Source organism: Balaenoptera physalus (genome assembly GCF_965194825.1).
Source record: "Balaenoptera physalus genome assembly, chromosome: 10".
Taxonomy (NCBI): domain Eukaryota; kingdom Metazoa; phylum Chordata; class Mammalia; order Artiodactyla; family Balaenopteridae; genus Balaenoptera; species Balaenoptera physalus.
Window position 1 is genome coordinate 31,440,120 of NC_138889.1, and position 19,842 is coordinate 31,459,961.

The following is a 19,842-nucleotide window of genomic DNA, read 5'->3' on the forward strand; positions in this document are numbered from 1 at the left end:
TGTTGAACCATTTGGAATCATTAACCAAGTATAATAAAGGCTGAATTAAATGAAACAAAAGATGAATATACTGAAATATACTATTATTCAGCTAAATGTATTAATGCATTTGGAGTTCTCTCTCAGGCCTATCAGCACTGGTGGCTTACCCACAAAACAGTGGACTGGCATAAGTCCTGAGACCCCCAAGACCTGCAACCATCTGCCAGAGGACACATTTCTGCCCACCAGTGGGCCAGCAGCCACTGAACAAGGCAGGGCCTGGCAGCCAACTGGGCCCAGCCTTGCCTACCAGCACACTCACAATAGTTGGCCCTGCCACAGCAAGAGGGCTCACACACTCTGCAAATATGGCATCCCTAGAGCATACAGCTCTGGTGACCAGAGGAAAGTGTGCTGCTGGGCACCATATAATGTCTCCCACATAAAACTACTTCTTCAATATGAGGAATAGTAAATGACCTGCCTAAAACACAGAGAAATAAACAAAGAATTAGGCAAAATGAGGAAATAGAGGAATATGTTCCAAGTGAAGAAGTAAACCAAGGGGAGATAAGCAATATACTCAATAAAGAGTTCAAAGTAATGATTATAAAGATGCTCAATGAACATGGGAGATGCATGGGTGAACACAGTGAGAAGTTTAACAAAGAGTTGAAAAATATAAGAAGGACCATAATGGAACTGAAGAATACAATAAGTGAAATAAAAAACACACTATAAAGAATCAACAGATTAGATGACACAAAGGAACAGATCAGTGAACACCCAAGCTAAACAGGAAAAACAAAACAACACTTTTTTAAAAGCAGGATGGTTTAAGAGATCTCTGAGACAACATCATGCATAATAACATTTGCATTATAGGGGTCCCAGAAGGAGAAGAGATAAAGGAGTAGAGAATTTTTTGAAGATATAATGGCTGAAAAGTTTCTTAAACTGGGAAAGGAAAGAGAAATCCATGTATAGGAATCACAGAGAGTCCCAAACAACCTCAGACCTAAGAGATCTAAAACAAGAAATGTTATAATTAAAATGGCAAAAATTAAAGATAAAGAGAGAGCCTTAAAAGCAACAAGACAAAAGCAGCTAGTTACATACAAGAAAACTGCCATAATAATATAATATGACTTTTCAGGAGAAAATCTGTAGATCAGAAGAGAGTGGCATGATATATTAAAAGTGATAATATGGAAAAACCTATAACCAAGAATACTCTACCTGGAAAGATTATCATTCACATTTGAAGGAGAGATAAAGAGTTTTACCAATGAACAAAAGCTAAAAGAATTTAGCACCACTAAATCAACTTTACCAGAAAAGTTAAAGGGACTTCTGTAAGCATAAAAGACAGCAACTAGAAATATGAAATTATGGAAGAAAAAATTCTTATAGGTAAAGGCAAATATACAGTAAAGGTAGTAGATCAACCATTATTAAATCTAGTAGAAAGTTTAAAAGACAAAAGTAGTAAAACCATGTATATACACAGAAAGTAGTTAAGGAACATACAAAACAAAATGATGTAAAATATGATGTCAAAAACATTAAATGTGAGAAGGAATAAAAATTCAGTGTTGTTAGAATGCATTCAAATGTAAGAGATCATCAAATTAAAATAATCATATATGTATATATACATATATATGTAGCTATATATGAACCTCATGGTAGCAACAAACCAATAACTTATAATACATACATGCACACAAAAAGAGAAAGAATCCAAATGCAACACTAGAGTCATCAATTCACAAGGAAAGGAGGAAAAGAACAAAAAGAACTACAAAAACAACCAGAAAGCAGTTAACAAAATGGAAATATGTACATACCCATCAATAATTACTTAAATGTAAATGGATATAGTGCTCCAATCAAAAGAGATAGAGTGGATGTTGAACACTCCTTGCATCCCTGGGATAAATCCAACTTGATCAACGTATATTTGCTAGTATTTTGTTGAGCATTTTTGCATCTATGTTCATCAGTGATACTGGCCTTCAATTTTCTTTGTGACATCTTTGTCTGGTTTTGGTATTAAGGTAATGGTGACCTCATAGAATGAATTCATAACTATTCCTTCCTGTGCAATTTTTTGGAATAGTTTCAGAAGGATAGATTTTAAGTCTTCTTTAAATGTTTGGTAGAATTCACCTGTGAAGCCATCTGGTTCTGAAATTTTGTTTTTTGGGAGTTTTTATACTACTGATTCAATTTCATTATTGATAATTGGTATGTTCATATTTTCTATTTCTTCCTGGTTCAGTCTTGGGAAAAGAATTTGTCCATTTCTTCTAGGCTGTCCATTTTATTGGCATATAGTTGCTCATAGTATTCTCTTATGATTCTTTGTATTTCTGTGGCATCATTTGCAACTTCTCCCTTTTCATTTCTGATTTTATTGATTTGGGTCCTCTCCTATTTTTCTTGATGAGTCTGCCTAAGGATTTATCAATTTGGTTTACCTTTTCAAAGAATGAGCTTTAGTTTCATTGATGTTTTCTATTGTTTTTTAGTCTCCATTTCATTTATTTCTGCTCTGATTTATATGGTTTCTTTCCCTCTACTAACTCTGGGTTTTCTTTGTCCTTTTTTTTCTAGTAGCTTTAGGTGTAAGGTTAAGTTGTTTATTTGAGGTTTTTCTTGTTTCCTGGAGTAAGCTTGTATTGCTATAAACTTCACTCTTAGAACTGCTTTTTCTGTGTCCCACAGATTTTGGATCATTGTGTTTTCATTTTCATTTGTCTCTAGGTATTCTTTTATTTCCTCTTTGATTTCTTCAGTGATCCACTGGTTGTTTAGTAGCATATTGTCTAGCCTCCACATGTTTGTGTTTTTTGCAGTTGTTTTCTTGTAGTTGATTTCTAGTCTCATGGTGCTGTGGTGGGAAAAGTTACTTGATATGATTTCAATTTTCTTAAATTTACTAGGACTTGTTTTGTGGCCTCACATGTGATCTATCCTGGAGAATGTTCCATGTGAACTTAAAAAGAATGTATATTCTGCTGCTTTTGGATGGAATGCTCTATATGTATCATTTAAGTCCATTTGGTCTATTGTGTTATTTAAGGCCTGTATGTCTGTATTCATTCTCTGTTTGGATGATCTGTCCATTGGTGTAAGTGGGGTGTTAAAGTTCCCCACTATTATTGTGTTTTTATTATTGTGTTTTTATTATTATATTGTGTTTATTATTGTGTGTTTTTATTATGGTGATTTCTCCTTTTATGTCTGTTAATATTTGCCTCACATATTGAGGTGCTCCTTTGTTGAATGCACATATGTTTACAAGAATAAAAACACATGGTCATCTCAACAGATGCAGAAAAAACTTTAGATAAAATTCAACATCCATTTATGATAAATGCTCTCCAGAAAGTGGACATAGAGGGAACATAACTCAACATAATAAAGGCCATATATGACAAACCCACAGCTAACATCATACTCAATAGTGAAAAGCTGAAAGCATTTCCTCTGAGATCAGGGAAAGGACAAGGATGCTCACTTACATGACTTTTATTCAACATAGTTTTGGAAGTCCTAGCCACAGCAATCAGAGAAGAAAAAGAAATAAAAGGAATCCAGTTTGGAATGGAAGAAGTAAAATTGTCATTGTTTGCAGATGGCACAGTAGTGTATATAGAAAATCCTAAAGGTGCCACCAGGAAACTGCTAACACTCATCAGTGAATATGGTAAAGTTATAGGAAATAAAATTAATATGGAGAAATCTGTTGCATTTCAATACATTAACAGCAAAATGTCAGAAAGAGAAATTAAGGAAACAATCCCATTTACCATCACATCAAAAATAATAAAATACTTAGGAATAAACCTACCTAAGGAGGCAAAAAACTGTACTCCAAAAACTATAAGATGCTGATGAAAGAAATTGAAGGCGACACAAACAGATGGAAAGATATACTGTGTTCTTGGTTTGGAAAAATCAATATTGTTAAAATGACCATACTACCTAAGGTAATCTACAGATTCAATGCAATCCCTATCAGAATATCAATGGCATTTTTTACAGAACTAGAACAAATTATTCTAAAACACATAGGTCAATGACTCAAAAAAGAGAGTCCAGAAACTTACTTACCCATATGCAGTCAATTAATGTATGAAAAATGAGACAAAAGTATACAATGAGTAAAAAACAGCCTATTCAATAAATGGTATTGAGAAAATTAGACAGCTACATGAAAAGAATCAAACTGGACTACTTTCTCACCCTATATACAAAAATAAAGTCAAAATGGATTTAAGGCTTAAGTGTAACAGCTAAAAACATAAAAATCCTATAAGAAAACATAGGCAGCACATTCTAGACAGAGGTCTTAGCACTATGTTTACATCTCCTCCAGCAAGGAAAACAAAAGCAAAAATAAACAAATAAGACTACCTGAAACTAAGATATCTTTGCAGAGTGAAGGAAACTTTCAACAAACAAAAAGGACCCTCCTGTATGGGATAAAATATTTGTGAATGATATATCCAGTAAGGATTAATATCCAAATTATACAGAGAACACATACAACTTAATTATACAAAGAACTCAAACAATCTAATTAAAAATTGAGGAGAGGTCCCAAGTAGACATTTGTCCAAAGGCACACAGATGGTCAACACACACATGAAAAGATGCTCAACATCACTAATCATTAGGGAAATACAAATCAAAACCACAATAAGATATCGCCTCACATGTGACAGGATGTCTATTATCAAAAGCACAGCAAATAAGAGATGTTGGAGAGAATGTGGAAGAAGGGAATCCTCATGCACTGTTGGTGACATTCTAAATTGATAAAGCCACTATGGAAAACTCTATGGAGGTTCTTCAAAAAACTGAAAATAGAACTGCCATATAATTCAGCAATTTTACTTCTGGTTATTTTCTTGAAGCAAATGAAAACACTAATTTGAAAAGACATATACACATCAATATTCCTTGCATCATTTTAATATATAGTGGGCATGATGTGGAAGCTACCTAAGTGGCCATAAATAAATGTATAGATAAAAATGATGTGATACCATATGCTAACACATATATATGGAATCTAAAAAAAAAACAGGTTCTGAAAAACCTAGGGACAGGACAGGAATAAAGATGCGGATGTAGAGAATGGACTTGAGGACACAGGGAGGGGAAGGGTAAGCTGGGACAAAGTGAGAGAGTGGCATGGACACATATTCACTACCAAACGTAAAATAGATAGCTAGTGGGAAGCAGCTGCATAGCACAGGGAGATCAGCTCAGTGATTTGTGACCACCTAGAGTGGTGGGATAGGGAGCGTAGAAAGGAGAGGCAAGAGGGAGGAGATATGGGGATATATGTATATGTATAGCTGATTCACTTTGTTATAAAACAGCAACTAACACACCATTGTAAAAAATTATACTCCAATAAAGATGTTAAAAAATAGAAAAATAAAAAAAAATAGCAATAGCAAAAAAAAAAAAGATGTGGTATAGAACTAGTCCAGAAGGTGGTGGAGGAGTAAGACGTGGAGATCACCTTCCTTACCACAAATACATGAAAAATACACCTACATGTGGAACAACTCCTACAGAACACCTACTGAACGCTGGCAGAAGACCTCAGATTTCCCAAAAGGCAAGAAAATCCCCATGTACCTGGGTAGGGCAAAAGAACAAAGAAAAAACAAAAGAATAGGGACGGGACCCACATCTCTGGGAGGGAGCTGTGAAGGAGGAAAGTTTCCACACACTTGGAAGTCCCCTCATTGGCAGATACAGGGGGTGGGAGGGGAGGAAGCTTTGGAGCAACAGAGGAGAGTGCAGGAACAGGGGTGCAGAGGGCAAAGCAGAGAGATTCCTGTACAGAGGATCAGTGCCTACCAGCACTCACCAGCCTGAGAGACTTGTCTACTCACCTGCTGGGGTGGGTTGGGGCTGGGAGCTGAGGCTCAGGCTTTGGAAGTCAGATCCCATGTAGAGGACTGGGGTTGGCTGCGTGAACACAGCCTGAAGGGGGCTAGTGCACCACAGCTAGCCAGGAGGGAGTCTGGAAAAATGTCTGGACCTGGCTAAGAGACAAAATAGTATTATTTTAGGGTGCACGAGGAGAGAGGATTCCTTCCCTGTCTGCCCACAGAAGGCAGAGCACCACCTAAACGAGCTCTAGAAATGGGTGCAAGCTGCAGCTATCAGTTTGGACCCCAGAGATGGCATGAAACACTAAGACTTCTGTGTGTGAGCACAGGTCACTATCCACACCCCCGCCCCCAGAGAGCCTGTGCAGCCCACCATTGACAGGGTCCTGGATGCAGGGACAACTTCCCCAGGAGAACACACAACATGCTTCAGGCTTTTGCAATGTCATGCCGGCCTCTGCCACTGCAGGCTCGCCCCACATTCCAATTATAACTACTGTACCCCTCCCTGCCCCTGGCATGAGTGAGCCAGAGCCCCCCATTCAGCCGCTGCTTTAACCCTGTCCTGTCTGGGTGGGAACAGAAGGCTGAGGGCAACAAATACACACAGCTGGGGCCAAAACCAAAGCTGAACCCCAGGAGCTGTGCGAACAAAGAAGACAAAGGGAAATTTTTCCATGCAGCCTCAGGAGCAGTGGATTAAATCCCCACAATCAACTTGAGGTAAACTACATCTGTGGAATACCTGAATAGACAATAAATCAACCCAAAATTGAGGCAGTGGATTTTAGGAGCAACTGTAGACTTGGGGTTTGCTGTCTGCGACTGAATTGTTTCTGATTTTTATGTTTAACTTAGTATAGTTTATACCACTTGTTATCATTGGTGGATTTGTTTATTGGTTTGGTTGCTCTCTTCTTCTTTTTTAATTACTTTTTAATTTTTTTATTTTAATAATTTTGAATGAGTAATTTTAATTATTTAATTTATTTATTTATGTATTTATTTACTTTATTTTTTTTCTTTCTTTTTTCTCCCTTTTCTTTTAAGCTTTGTGGCTGACAGGTTCTTGGTGCTCCGGCCTGGTGTCAGGCATGAGCCTCTGAGGTGGGAGAGCCAAATTTAGGATATTGGACCACCAGAGACCTCCCAGCCCCAAGTAATATCAATCAGCAAGAGCTTTCCCAGTGATCTCTGTCTCAAAGTTCACAGACACCCCAAAACACACCACCGGCCACAGGCCTGCCCACCAGAAAGACAAGATCCAGGCCCACTCACAAGAAGACAGGCACCAGTCCCTTCCACCACTCCCTCAAAGCCTACACAAGCCACTGAACCAACCTTACCTACTGGGGGCAGAAACCAAAAACAACGGGAACTATGAACCTGCAACCTGTGAAAACGAGACCCCAAACACACTAAGTTAAAGAAAATGGGAAGACAGAGAAATATGCAGCAGATGAAGGAGCAAGGTATAAACCCACCAGACCAAAGAAATGAAGAGAAAATAGGCCGTATACCTGAAAAAGAATTCAGAGTAATGATAGTAAAGATGAACCAAAATATTAGAAATAGAATGGAGAAAATACAAGAAATGTTTAACAAGGACCTAGAAGAACTAAAGAGCAAACAAACAATGATGAACAACACAATAAATGAAATTAAAAATCTCTAGAAGGGGTCAATAGCAGAATAACTGAGGCAGAAGAATGGATAAATCGGAGGGGAGAATCCCAGGTCCTGTGTGGAGTCAAGGGGCTCCAGGAACTGGAAGGTGAAGTCCCAGGTCCGAGGACCGTGTCCTCAGGTCACAGAGCACGAGACCAAGGCAGTGTCAGGAGTCAAGGTGGGCAGGGGACAAGCCGTTGAGGAGGAAAGCCCCTGTAAGGCTTGAGAACACACATCAAGACGAGACCTCCATGTGGCTGACAGTGTCTTGGTGCTCTGGCCAGCTGTCAGGCCTGAGCCACTGAGGTGGGAAAGCTGAATTCAGGACAATGGACCACCAGATGCCTCCCGGCCCCATGTAATATCAATCAGTGAGAGCTCTTCCAGAGATCTCTGTCTCAACACTAAGACCCAGCTACACTCAAAGACCAGCAAGCTCCAGTGCAGGACACCCCATGCCAAACAACTAGCAAGACAGGAAAACAAGCCCACCCATTAGCAGACAGGCTGCCTAAAATCACAATAAGGTCACAGACACCCCAAAGCGCACCACCGGACACAGTCTTGCCCACTAGAAAGACAAGATCCACCAGAACACAGGCACCAGTACCCTCCACCAGGAAGCCTACACAAGCCACTGAACAAAACTTACCCACTGGAGGCAGACACCAAAAACAATGGGAACTACGAACCTGCAGCATATGAAAGGGAGAAACCAAACACAGTAAATTAAGCAAAATGAGAAGACAGAGAAATATGCAGCAAATGAAGGAGCAAAGTAAAAACCCACCAAACCAAAAAATGAAGAGGAAATAGGCACTCCACCTGAAAAAGAATTCAGAATAATGATAGTAAAGATGATCCAAAATCTTGGAAATAGCATGGAGAAAATACAAGAAACGTTTAATAAGGACTTAGAAGAACTAAAGAGCAAACAATGATGAATAACACAATAAATGCACTTAAAAATTCGCTAGAAGGAATCAATAGCAGAATAACTAAGGCAGAAGAACACATAAGTGACCTGGAAGATAAAACTACCACAGAGAAGAATAAAGAAAAATGAATGAAAAGAATTGAGGACAGTCTCAGAGACCTGTGGGACAACATTAAATGCACCAACATTTGAATTATACGGGTCCCAGAAGAAGAAGAGAAAAAGAAAAGGATGGAGAAAATATTTGAAGAGATTATAGTTGAAAACTTCCCTAAAACGGGAAAGGAAATAGTCAATCAACTCCAGGAAGTGCAGAAAGTCCCATACAGGATAAATCAAGGAGAAACACAAGACACATATTAATCAAACTATCAAAAATTAAATACAAAGAAGAAATATTAAAAGCATAAGGGAAAAGCAACAAATATCATACAAGGGAATCCCTATAAGGTTAACAGCTGATCTTTCAGCAGAAACTCTGCAAGCCAGAAGGGAGTGGCAGGACATATTTAAAGTGATGAAAGGGAAAAAACTACAACCAATGTTACTCTACCCAGCAAGGATCTCATTCAGACTCAATGGAGAAATTAAAACCTTTACAAACAAACAAAAGTTAAGAGAATTCAGCACCACCAAACCAGCTTTCCAACAAATGCTAAAGGAACTTCTCTAAGCAGGAAACACAAGACAAGGAAAAGACCTACAATAACAAACCCAAAACTATTAAGAAAATGGTAATAGGAACATACATTTCAATAACTACCTTAAATGTAAATGGATTAAATGCTCCAACCAAAAGACATATATTGGCTGAATGGACACAAAAACAAGACCCATATATATGCTGCCTACAAGAGACCCACTTCAGACCTAAAGACACATACAGACTGAAAGTGAGGGGATGGAAAATGATATTCCATTCAAATGGAAATCAAAAGAAAACTGGAGTAGCAATTCTCATATTAGACAAAATAGACTTTAAAATAAAGACTATTACAAGAGACAAAGAAGGACACTAGATAATGATCAAGGGATCAATCCAAGAAGAAAATATAACAATAGTAAATATTTATGCACCCAACATAGGAGCACCTCAACACATATGGCCGAGGTTAACAGCCATAAAAGGGGGAAATCGACAGTAACACAATAACAGTACAGGACTTTAACAGTCCACTTTCACCAACAGACAGATCATCCAAAAGAAAATAAATAAAGAAACACAAGTTTTAAATGACACATCAAACAAGATGAACTTAATTGATATTTATAGGACATTCGTTCCAAACACAACAGAATACACTTTCTTCTCAAGTGCTCATGGAACATTCTCCAGGATAGATCATATCTTGGGTCACAAATCAAGCCTTGGTAAATTTAAGAAAATTGAAACCATATCAAGTATCTTTTCCAACCACAATGCTATGAGACTAGATATCAATCACAGGAAAAAATGTGTAAAAAATACAAACACATGGAGGCTAAACAATACACTACTAATAAACCAAGAGATCACTTGGAAGAAATCAAAGAGGAAATCAAAAATACCTAGGAACAAATGACAATGAGAACACGACAACCCAAAACCTATGGAATGCAGCAAAAGCCGTTCTAAGAGGGAAGTTTATACCAATACAATCCGACCTCAAGAAACAAGAAAAAATCTCAAATAAACAACCTAACCTTACACCTAAAGCAATTAGAGAAAGAGGGACCAAAAAACCCCAAAGTTAGCAGAAGGAAAGAAATCAGAAAAATCAGATCAGAAATAAATAAAAAAGAAATGAGGAAACAATAGCAAAGATCAATAAAACTAAAAGCTGGTTCTTTAAGAAGATAAACAAAATTGACAAACCATTAGCCAGATTCATCAAGGAGAAAAGGGAGAAGACTCAAATCAACAGAATTAGAAATGAAAAAAGGAGAAGTAACAACTAACACTGCAGAAATACAAAGGATCATGAGGGATTGCTACAAGCAACTATATGCCAATAAATGGGCAACCTGGAAGAAATGGACAAATTCTTAGAAAAGCACAACCTTCCAAGACTGAACCAGGAAGAAACAGAAAATACGAACAGACCAATCACAAGTACTGAAATTGAAACTGTGATTAAAACTCTTCCAACACACAAAAGCCCAGGACCAGATGGCTTCACAGGCAAATTCTATCAAACATTTAGAGAAGAGCTAACACCTATACTTCTCGAACTCTTCCAAAATATAGCAGAGGGAGGAACACACCTGAACACATTCTACGAGGTCACCATCACCCTGATACCAAAACCAGACAAAGATGTCACAAAAAAAAGAAAACTACAGACCAATATCACTGGTGAACATAGATGCAAAAATCTTCAACAAAATACTTACAAACAGAATCCAACAGCACATGAAAAGGACCATACACCATGATCAAGTGAGGTTTATCCCAGTAATGCAAAGATTCCTCAATATACAAAAATCAATCAAAGTGATACTCCATATTAACAAACTGAAGGATAAAAACAATATGATAATCTCAATAGATGCAGAAAAAGCTTTCAAAAAAATTCAAAACCTATTTATGATAAGAACCCTCCAGAAAGCAGGCATAGAAGTAACTTACCTCAACAGAATAAAGGCCATATATGAAAAACCCACTGCCAACAGTGTTCTCAAAGGTGAAAAAGTGAAAGCATTTCCTCTAAGATCAGGAACAAGCCAAGGTTTCCCACCCTCACTGCTATTATTCAACATAGTTGTGGAAGTTTTATCCAAAGCAATCAGAGAAGAAAAAGTAATAAAAGCAATCCAAATCAGAAAAGAAGAAGTAAAACTGTCACTCTTTGCAGATGACATGATACTATACACAGAGAATTCTAAAGATGCAACCAGAAAACTACTAAAGCTAATCAATGAATTTGGTAAAGTATCAGGATACAAGATTAATGCACAGAAATCTCTTGCATTCCTATACTCTAATGATGAAAAATCTGAAAGACAAATTAAGGAAAGACTCCCATTTACCATTGTAACAGAAAGAAAAAGATACCTAGGAATAAACCTACCTAAGGAGACAAAAGACCTGTATGGAGAAAACTTTAAGACACTGATGAAAGAATTTAAAGATGATTCAAACAGATGGAGAGATATACCATGTCCTTGGACTGGAAGAACCAACATTGTGAAAATGACTCTACTACCTAAAACAATCTACAGATCCAATGCAATCTCTATCAAATTACCAATGGCATTTTTCACAGAACTAGAACAAAAAATTTCACAATTTCTATGGAAACACAAAGACCCTGAATAACAAAAGCAATCTTGAGAAAGAAAAACGGAGCTGGCGGAATCAGGCTCCCTGACTTCAGACTGTACTACAAAGCTACAGTAATCAAGACAGTATGGTACTGGCACAAAAACAGAAATATAGATCAGTGGAACAGGATAGAAAGCCCAGCGAGAAACCCATGTGCGTATGGTTACCTTATCTTTATAAAGGAGGCAAGCATATACAATGGAACAAAGACAGCCTCTTCAATAAGTGGCCCTGGGAAAACTGGACAGCTATATCTAAAATAATGAAATTAGAACACTTCCTAACACCATACACAAAAATAAAGTCAAAAATGGATTAAAGACCTAAATGTAAGGCCAGACACTATAAAACTCTTAGAGGAAAACATAGGAAGATCACTGTATGACATAAATCACAGCAAAATCATTTTGACCCACCTCATAGAGAAATGGAAATAAAAACAAAAATAAACAATGGGACCTAAGGTAACTTAAAAGCTTTTGAACAGCAAAGTAATCCATAAACAAGACCAAAAGACAACCCTCAGAATGAGAGATAATATTTGCAAATGAAGCAACTGACAAAGGGTTAATCTCCAAAATATACAAGCAGCTCATATAGATCAATATCAAAAAAAAAACAAACAACCCAATCCAAAAATGGGCAGAAGGCCTAAATAGACATTTCTCCAAAGAAGATATACAGGTTGCCCACAAACATGAAAGGATGCTCAACATCAATAATCATTAGAGAAATGTAAATCAAAACTACAATGATGTATCACCTCACACCGGCCAGAGTGGCCATTATCAAAAAATCTACAAACAATAAATGCTGGAGGGGTTGTGGAGAAAAGGGAACCCTCTTGCACTGTTGGTGGGATTGTAAATAGATACAGCCACTATGGAGAACAGTATGGAGGTTCCTTAAAAAACTAAAAATAGAACTACCATATGACCCAGCAATCCCACTCTTGGGCATATACCCTGAGAAAACTGTAATTCAAAAGAGTCATGTACCACAATGTTCATTACAGCACTATTTACAATAGCCAGGACACTGTCCATCAACAGATGAATGGATAAAGAAGATGTGGCACAAATACACAATGGAATATTACTCAGCCATGAAAAGAAACGAAATTGAGCTTTTTGTAATAAGGTGGATGGACTTAGAGTCTGCCATACTGTGTGAAGTAAGTAAGAAAGAGAAAAACAAATACTGTATGCTAACACATATATGTGGAATATAAAAAAAAATGGTTTTGATGAACCTATGGATAGGACAGCTATAAAGATGCAGATGTAGAGACTGGACCTGAGGACACAGGGAGGGGGAAGGGTAAGCTCGGATGAAGTGAAAGAGTAGTATTGACATATATACACTACTAAATGTAAAATAGATAGCTAGTGGGATGCAGCCACATAGCACAGGGAGATCAGCTCAGTGCTTTATGACCACCTAGAGGGGTGGGTAAGGGAGGGTAGGAGGGAGACGCAAGAGGGTGGGGATATGGGGACGTATGTATGCACATGGCTGATTCACTTTGTTATACAGCAGAAACTAACACAGCACTGTAAAGCAAATATACTCCAATAAAGAATTTTAAAAAAAAAGATGTAGTATATATACACATGGAATATTATTCAGCCATAGAAAAGAAATCTTGCCATTTACAGCAACATGTATAGGCCTTTTGGCTATTATGTGAAGTGAAATAAATCAAAGAAAGGGAAATAACACATGATCTCACTCATATGAGGAATCTTAAGAAAAATTCAAACAAACAAAATGAAAACAGATTCATAGACACAGAGAATAAATGGGTGGTTGCCAGAAGGGAGGTTGGGGGGATTGGAAAAATTATTGAAGGGTTTTATTTCAAAGGAGCAAACCTCCAGTTATATAATAAATCCGTATTGAGAATGTAATATAGAACGCAGGGAATATGGTCAATAATATTGTAATAATTCTGTATGTGTAGAGATGGTTGCTAATCCTATCATGGTGATCATTTCATGATGTATACAGATGTCAAATCATTATGTAGTACACCTGAAACTAACACATTGTACATCAGCTATATTTCAATTAAAAAATAAATGTATTAATGCAACTTTCACTTAGTAGAAACTGGTTAGCTGTTCGTCAAAACTGCTTCCTCTTATTTTGGCACATGTAGCTAGATTACATTATCACCCTCCCTTGCAATGTAAAAGGGGTCATGTGACTAAATTTTAACCAACAAAATGCAAGCAGAACTGATATGTATCACCTGTTGATCTCGGCTATGAAAGCCTTTCATGTGTGCTTCTTCACGTTCTTTCCCTTTTGGCTGACTGAGATGGAGAAAACTGCAACAATCTTGGAAGTCACATGTTAAAGTTGGCAGAGGGACTTCCCTGGTGGTCCAGTGGTTAAGATTCCCTGCTTCCACTGCAGGGGGCATGGGTTAGATCCCTGGTCAGAGAACTAAGGTCCTGATGCTGCGTGGCACGGCCAAAAAATTTTTTAAAATACTTGACAGAGTTGCAATATTGAAAGAGCTTGGTCTTCTGCATTAATGTGTGGAGGAGAGCTACTGCCAGTTAAGATCTCCCACTTTGGGTTTTTTGTGGGTGAGAAGTAAATGCCTATTTTGATAACCCACTGAATTTGTGTACTTCATCTGTCACCGCACTAGCATTTCTCTAAAATGTACATGAACTAGCCTACTTCCTTTGATTGTGATATTGGATGGGAAAAGGTGATAATACAGGAGGAAATCAGGGGTACAACCCTACCAGAAGAAATCCAGGTGCCTTCCTGCATTATAGTCTTACAGAATATAGATGCTTCAGCATAAATATTAAGCTCAGAAGACTGAGATAATTAGTGCTCACAAAAGGGAGACAGGAAAGCTGCGAAATGCACCTGACACTGAATAGTAGGAGGAAGACTCATTGCAGCTGTCATTGAACTGATTATCTGAAGGCAAAGCAATGCTATTTTCTGCAAACAATATATAATACTTAGGGAACAGCAATTAGAATCATGAATCCTTACATAAGTGAATGGGGTCTGATGGTGTTTACTCAATTTTAAATTGCTGGGATAGTGATAGAAAAATAAGCCCTGCAAAGCACTTTGGAAATTTTACTTTCAGAACATTAATGACAGACTTAACATAAGAAGCTGAATAAAGCAAAAGAGAACTGAGGAAGAAAATCTCACAGCTTGTATTTATGAGGGTTCTCCCTTAAGGTCTCCCCCCTTCATCTGTTTCCATAGTAACTCCATGTTTCCACAAGTTTTACAAATGGCATTCATTTAATGTCAAAACACTTAAAAGAAAAATTTTACTATGTATAGTAAGTGAACTACCTAATACAGTATTTTATACTCAAATTTTCTTATGCATTTTGACAACACCTAAGTACTAATACATAGCAATAATCATAGAAAAATCATGGTTTATAATAGCTAACATGGAATGCTTCTTTTTACACAATTACCATGCAGCCCAATATCAGTAATACATTTTACTAACTATGCCTGGACAACTCTGTGGCAAATTTTATGGCGTCACAGCACTAAATTTGTTTTGTAACCTCACTCAGTTTTTTTCATTTCTTTCTCTTTTTTCTTTTCTTGTCACCTAAATTGAACTTAGAAAACTTAGTGGAAATTCTCTCTGAGGACCAGGCAACTGGGCATTTTATAATAAGCCTTTAGAAGGTATAATTAATTTAAATCTCTTCAAAATATGAACAGCATTTAGTCAGACATGTAAACCTGCCAATAATACAGAGAAAACAGGTGGGAATATTGCATCTCGGGATTCTAAAAATAATCAGTCCCACCCATAAAAATATAAATCACTGTCTTGGATAATCAGGCATCAAGCAGTGTAATTAAGTATCTGGTTTTAACTCAAAATGTTACACCTCAGACTCTAGATATCACTAATATATATGGAGTCCACTTTTAGAATAACATTGGATTGGAAATGTGGGGGGGATAAACTTAAGGAGAAAATCCAGTCTGACAAGTTAAAGGATGCCCAATGGAACTACTTTTTATCTCTAGAATATCTTCTAATTCAGCATCACAGTAATTTATAAGAGGTGTTCAGAGGGGTAGGCAGTCAAGGGAAAGAGGAAGAATAGCTGTATTGAGTAGGAAAGAATGATCTTAAAGATCACAGTGGATTTCTTCTTCTGTAATTTGAAGGGACTTAAGATACAATAACTCAAGATATACTACTTTCAATTCATTTCACTCTAACAATCATTTACTGAGAACTGACTCTAAGGCAGCTATCGTTGTCCCTGCTATGTGAAAGGAATAAGACAAAGACAAGTAAAGCAATAGGATGTTCTCTGAAAAAGCTAATGAGTTATTGGGGTTGTGCACTGTTGATACAGATATGGCATATAAGAATAAGTAAATATAGTGTTTGACAAAATAAGTTTATATTCTAGAGGATTTAGAGGAAAAAGAGTCACAATCTCTTAAGAGGATCAAGAAAAGTTTCAATAAAGGAAATGACTGTAAAGTGGCCCTAAAATACTAGAGGAATTATGACAGCCATTGCTACATGGAGGAGATATTCCATGTAGAGGGATTAGCATTAACAAAACTTTTAATTATTGTTTCTATAGGAACTGATCCAATGTACATGGGGCATTCATCTTTGCACATTGGGACTTTGCCATGCTGTCCATATCTAAGGTAGATACTGAGTTGACCTACACCAATCACATTCTTTCTTCTCATATTATAGTATTTTTAAGTGAGATGGACAGATACTGGGAGCTGCTGGTAACCAAGTCAAGGTTAGTAGTCTAGGGGGTGACAAGGACACTCTCCTTGACCCAACTCTAGCCAGGCTCCTCTAAACCCTCAAGGTCCCAACCTTGGGCTCTGTCCTGGCCAGTTTAGTTCAGTTTTAGTAAGAATTCTTCTGAATCTGTTTAGCAGAAATTACCCAACCTTGATATCTAATTAAATTCCTTTTCTACCTCCCTGAGTAGCTTATCACCCTGGCCTGCCTTCAGCAAGAATTCTGTTGAATCGGTCTAACAAGAATTCCCTTAGCCATGATGTTCCTCCTAATAGTTTCTATCCACTGACCTCCACCTTGCTCCTTGGCTATAAATCTCCACTTGTCCTTATATTCAGAGTTAAGCCTGATCTCTCTCCCTTACTGCAAAACCACACTGCAGTCGTCCCCCTGAATAAAACCTGCCTTACCATATTTTACGAGGGTCATGATTAATTTTTTTAACATGAGTAGTTTTTCATTAACTAGAGAAGTATTGTGAATTTCTGGTACTGAATCTGAAGAGCTGAACTGGTTCCCAAACTTTATGAGATTTGTTTTCTTTGTATTCGTTTTTCTTTTATGCTGTGTTATTGTTACACTTCCTTAGATACCTGAGATAGTCTTTTTGTGCTTAAATTAGTTCCTATTTGTATCTAAAATAGAAAACAGATTTTAACTAATCCTTGGCAATATTCAAACATCAGTTTTGTTTTAAAAGATCACAAGATACATTTTTGTGGCTCAAATGTATGTTGGAGACATTTTGACAAAGACTTTTATTACAACATCAAAGAGTTGATGCTTCCTTCAGCAAGACATGAAAAAGCCATTGAAGACTTTCAAGTAGGATAATGGTATGCCTGGAACTAAACTTTAGGGAAGATAATTTGCAGTGTGGTTTAGTCAAATAGAAAACTACAAGTTAGAAGACTGTCTATGAGTCTATGTCAATGGTTCAGGTAGCTAGGGTTTACAGGGAAGTTACACGTATTTCAGCAGAATTTGCAGAACAGAACACTAGGGAACACTTCACATCATATTCTATGTGAATGGTACCCTTAAAATTGTGCAATACACAACTTCCTCAACTATGTGTGACAGCTCATAGAATATGAAATAGAGTGGTAGTGATGATGTTTAAAGGAGAGAAAAGATATGAAAGATTTTACCAAGATAAGATTTGAAGGTGTTGGAAACATTTAGAAATAGTTAATGAAGTACTGGGAAGGGGCAAAGTTACATCCAAATTTTAAATCCGAGTAACTTGGAGAATGATGGCAACATTTGTACAAAAGCAGAAGGCAGAAAGAAAAGTTCAGTCAGGAATTGGGAGTGCAAAGTGAAATTTAGGACGATGTTGGTATTTATATAAATGAGTCTGAGATGACTGCGTGACATCCTAGTGGAGATAACCAACAGAAATTTTAGATTTGAAAGTAGTTGAAATGAAGATAATACTTGTAGCCACATAAATTGGTGAGATTACAATAAACAAGAGAAAAGTGGTAAAAGAGCAAAATTTTTAGATAATGCTTAAGTTCAGATCTTAAATAAACTATTTGGAAAAGGGAATAAAGAAAGGGAATAGAACACAGAATTCAAAGGATGAGTTTCAATATGACAAACAGGGCAAAGAATGTCAAATTATATAGAAAGATCAGGAAGGGAGAAGATTCAATGACAGCGTTTGAATTAAATGATTGAGAAGGTATTGCTTAGAGTTATCATCAAGATATTTGTGGTCAAAAGTAGGAAAAATAATATAGAAACGTGTAAAGATTGTTGATAAAAAGATACTGGTTTTTAGTTAAATGTTTGTAGAGGTAAGCAAATGTATGAGGGTAGAAAGATAATATAAGGAAATTAAAGATTCAAGAGTAGGAGAAATTGATGGAGCAAGGTGTCTCATAGGAGATGGAAAGGGGGAGATGATCAAAGCCAAGAAAGAGAGATTGGATTTAGTTGACAAGAGAGCTGAATACCATCATGAAAGAAGTACGAGTGAAGAGAAATCATAAAAATACAGTGACATTGTATAAGAGAATGCATAAAAGTTGAGAAAGTGCACATAGAATTCAGATACCTCTTGATTTTCTCAATGAAATAAAAGAAGATAACTTCTGAAATTGAAGGGCTAATGGTAATAAGAGAGGACAAACTTGGAACACTAGCAGCGGCAAATTATTATTTTTTATTATCACAAAGAAAGCTGAGGGTGATTCATTGAAAACTTTCTCATTTGCTTCCAGGACTTCAGTACACAGAGATTTGGAAAATAAGGGTACATTTTAAATTATAATTCTTTCTCCTTTTGCTTCTGCTTCTAAAAATTATCCAGCTCTCTTTCTCAGCAAGGTGTACCAGTTGTGTCTTTTATCCCATTTATTTCTCCAACTCTGAGATCCAGATTCAAAAATAAATTTTTTTTTCATTGTGAAACTCTCCTTTATCCTACAAGCAGAGATTTTGAATATTTGAAAACAATATTTATTTATCTTACTGCTTCCTAAAATAATAATGTCAGCAATAATAATAATTCCTAAAATGTACTGAGCACTTACTATCATCTGGAAATTAGCCAAATCATTTTACTTCTAACCATCATATAAGCTTCATAAAATGCTATGAACTAGATGCTATGATTCCTCCCATTTTACATGTGGGTAGATTGCAGTGCAGAATGATCTGCACAAGATTCCACAGAAATGAGTGGTGACACCAGGATGCAAACCTATAAATTATGAATCCAGAACTCATATTCTTAACCATTTTTTCTTCTTTCCTTCATCCTCAACTTCTTGAAAAAAAGTGTTCCACTTTCACTGCTTCCATTTACTTTCTACACAATACCTTAACCCACTGTTTCTCAAGGTAGGGTCCATAAACTGCTCTCAACAGAATCCCCTGGGGCACTTACTGAAAATGCAGATCCCTGGATCCCCTCTACACAGGGTGATTGAGGATCTAGCAACTTTAATATGTTTACCAAGTGACTCTTAGATGCCTTTAAGTTTGAGAACATCTCACTTCAACACTTGCAATTTGGTTTTGCTACCAATTCTAATCTTCTATAATATATGCTTGAACAAGTGAACCCTTTTTTAATTACTTCTGAAAAACATTCTTAGGTTCCCCCAAACTCCTTAATATTTCATTCAATTGCTCAAGCTTGGCCTCTGCCTCACTTCCCAGCATCATAATTTCTTGCTGCTGCTTCTCTCACTCTGTGTTCTGTGTTTTA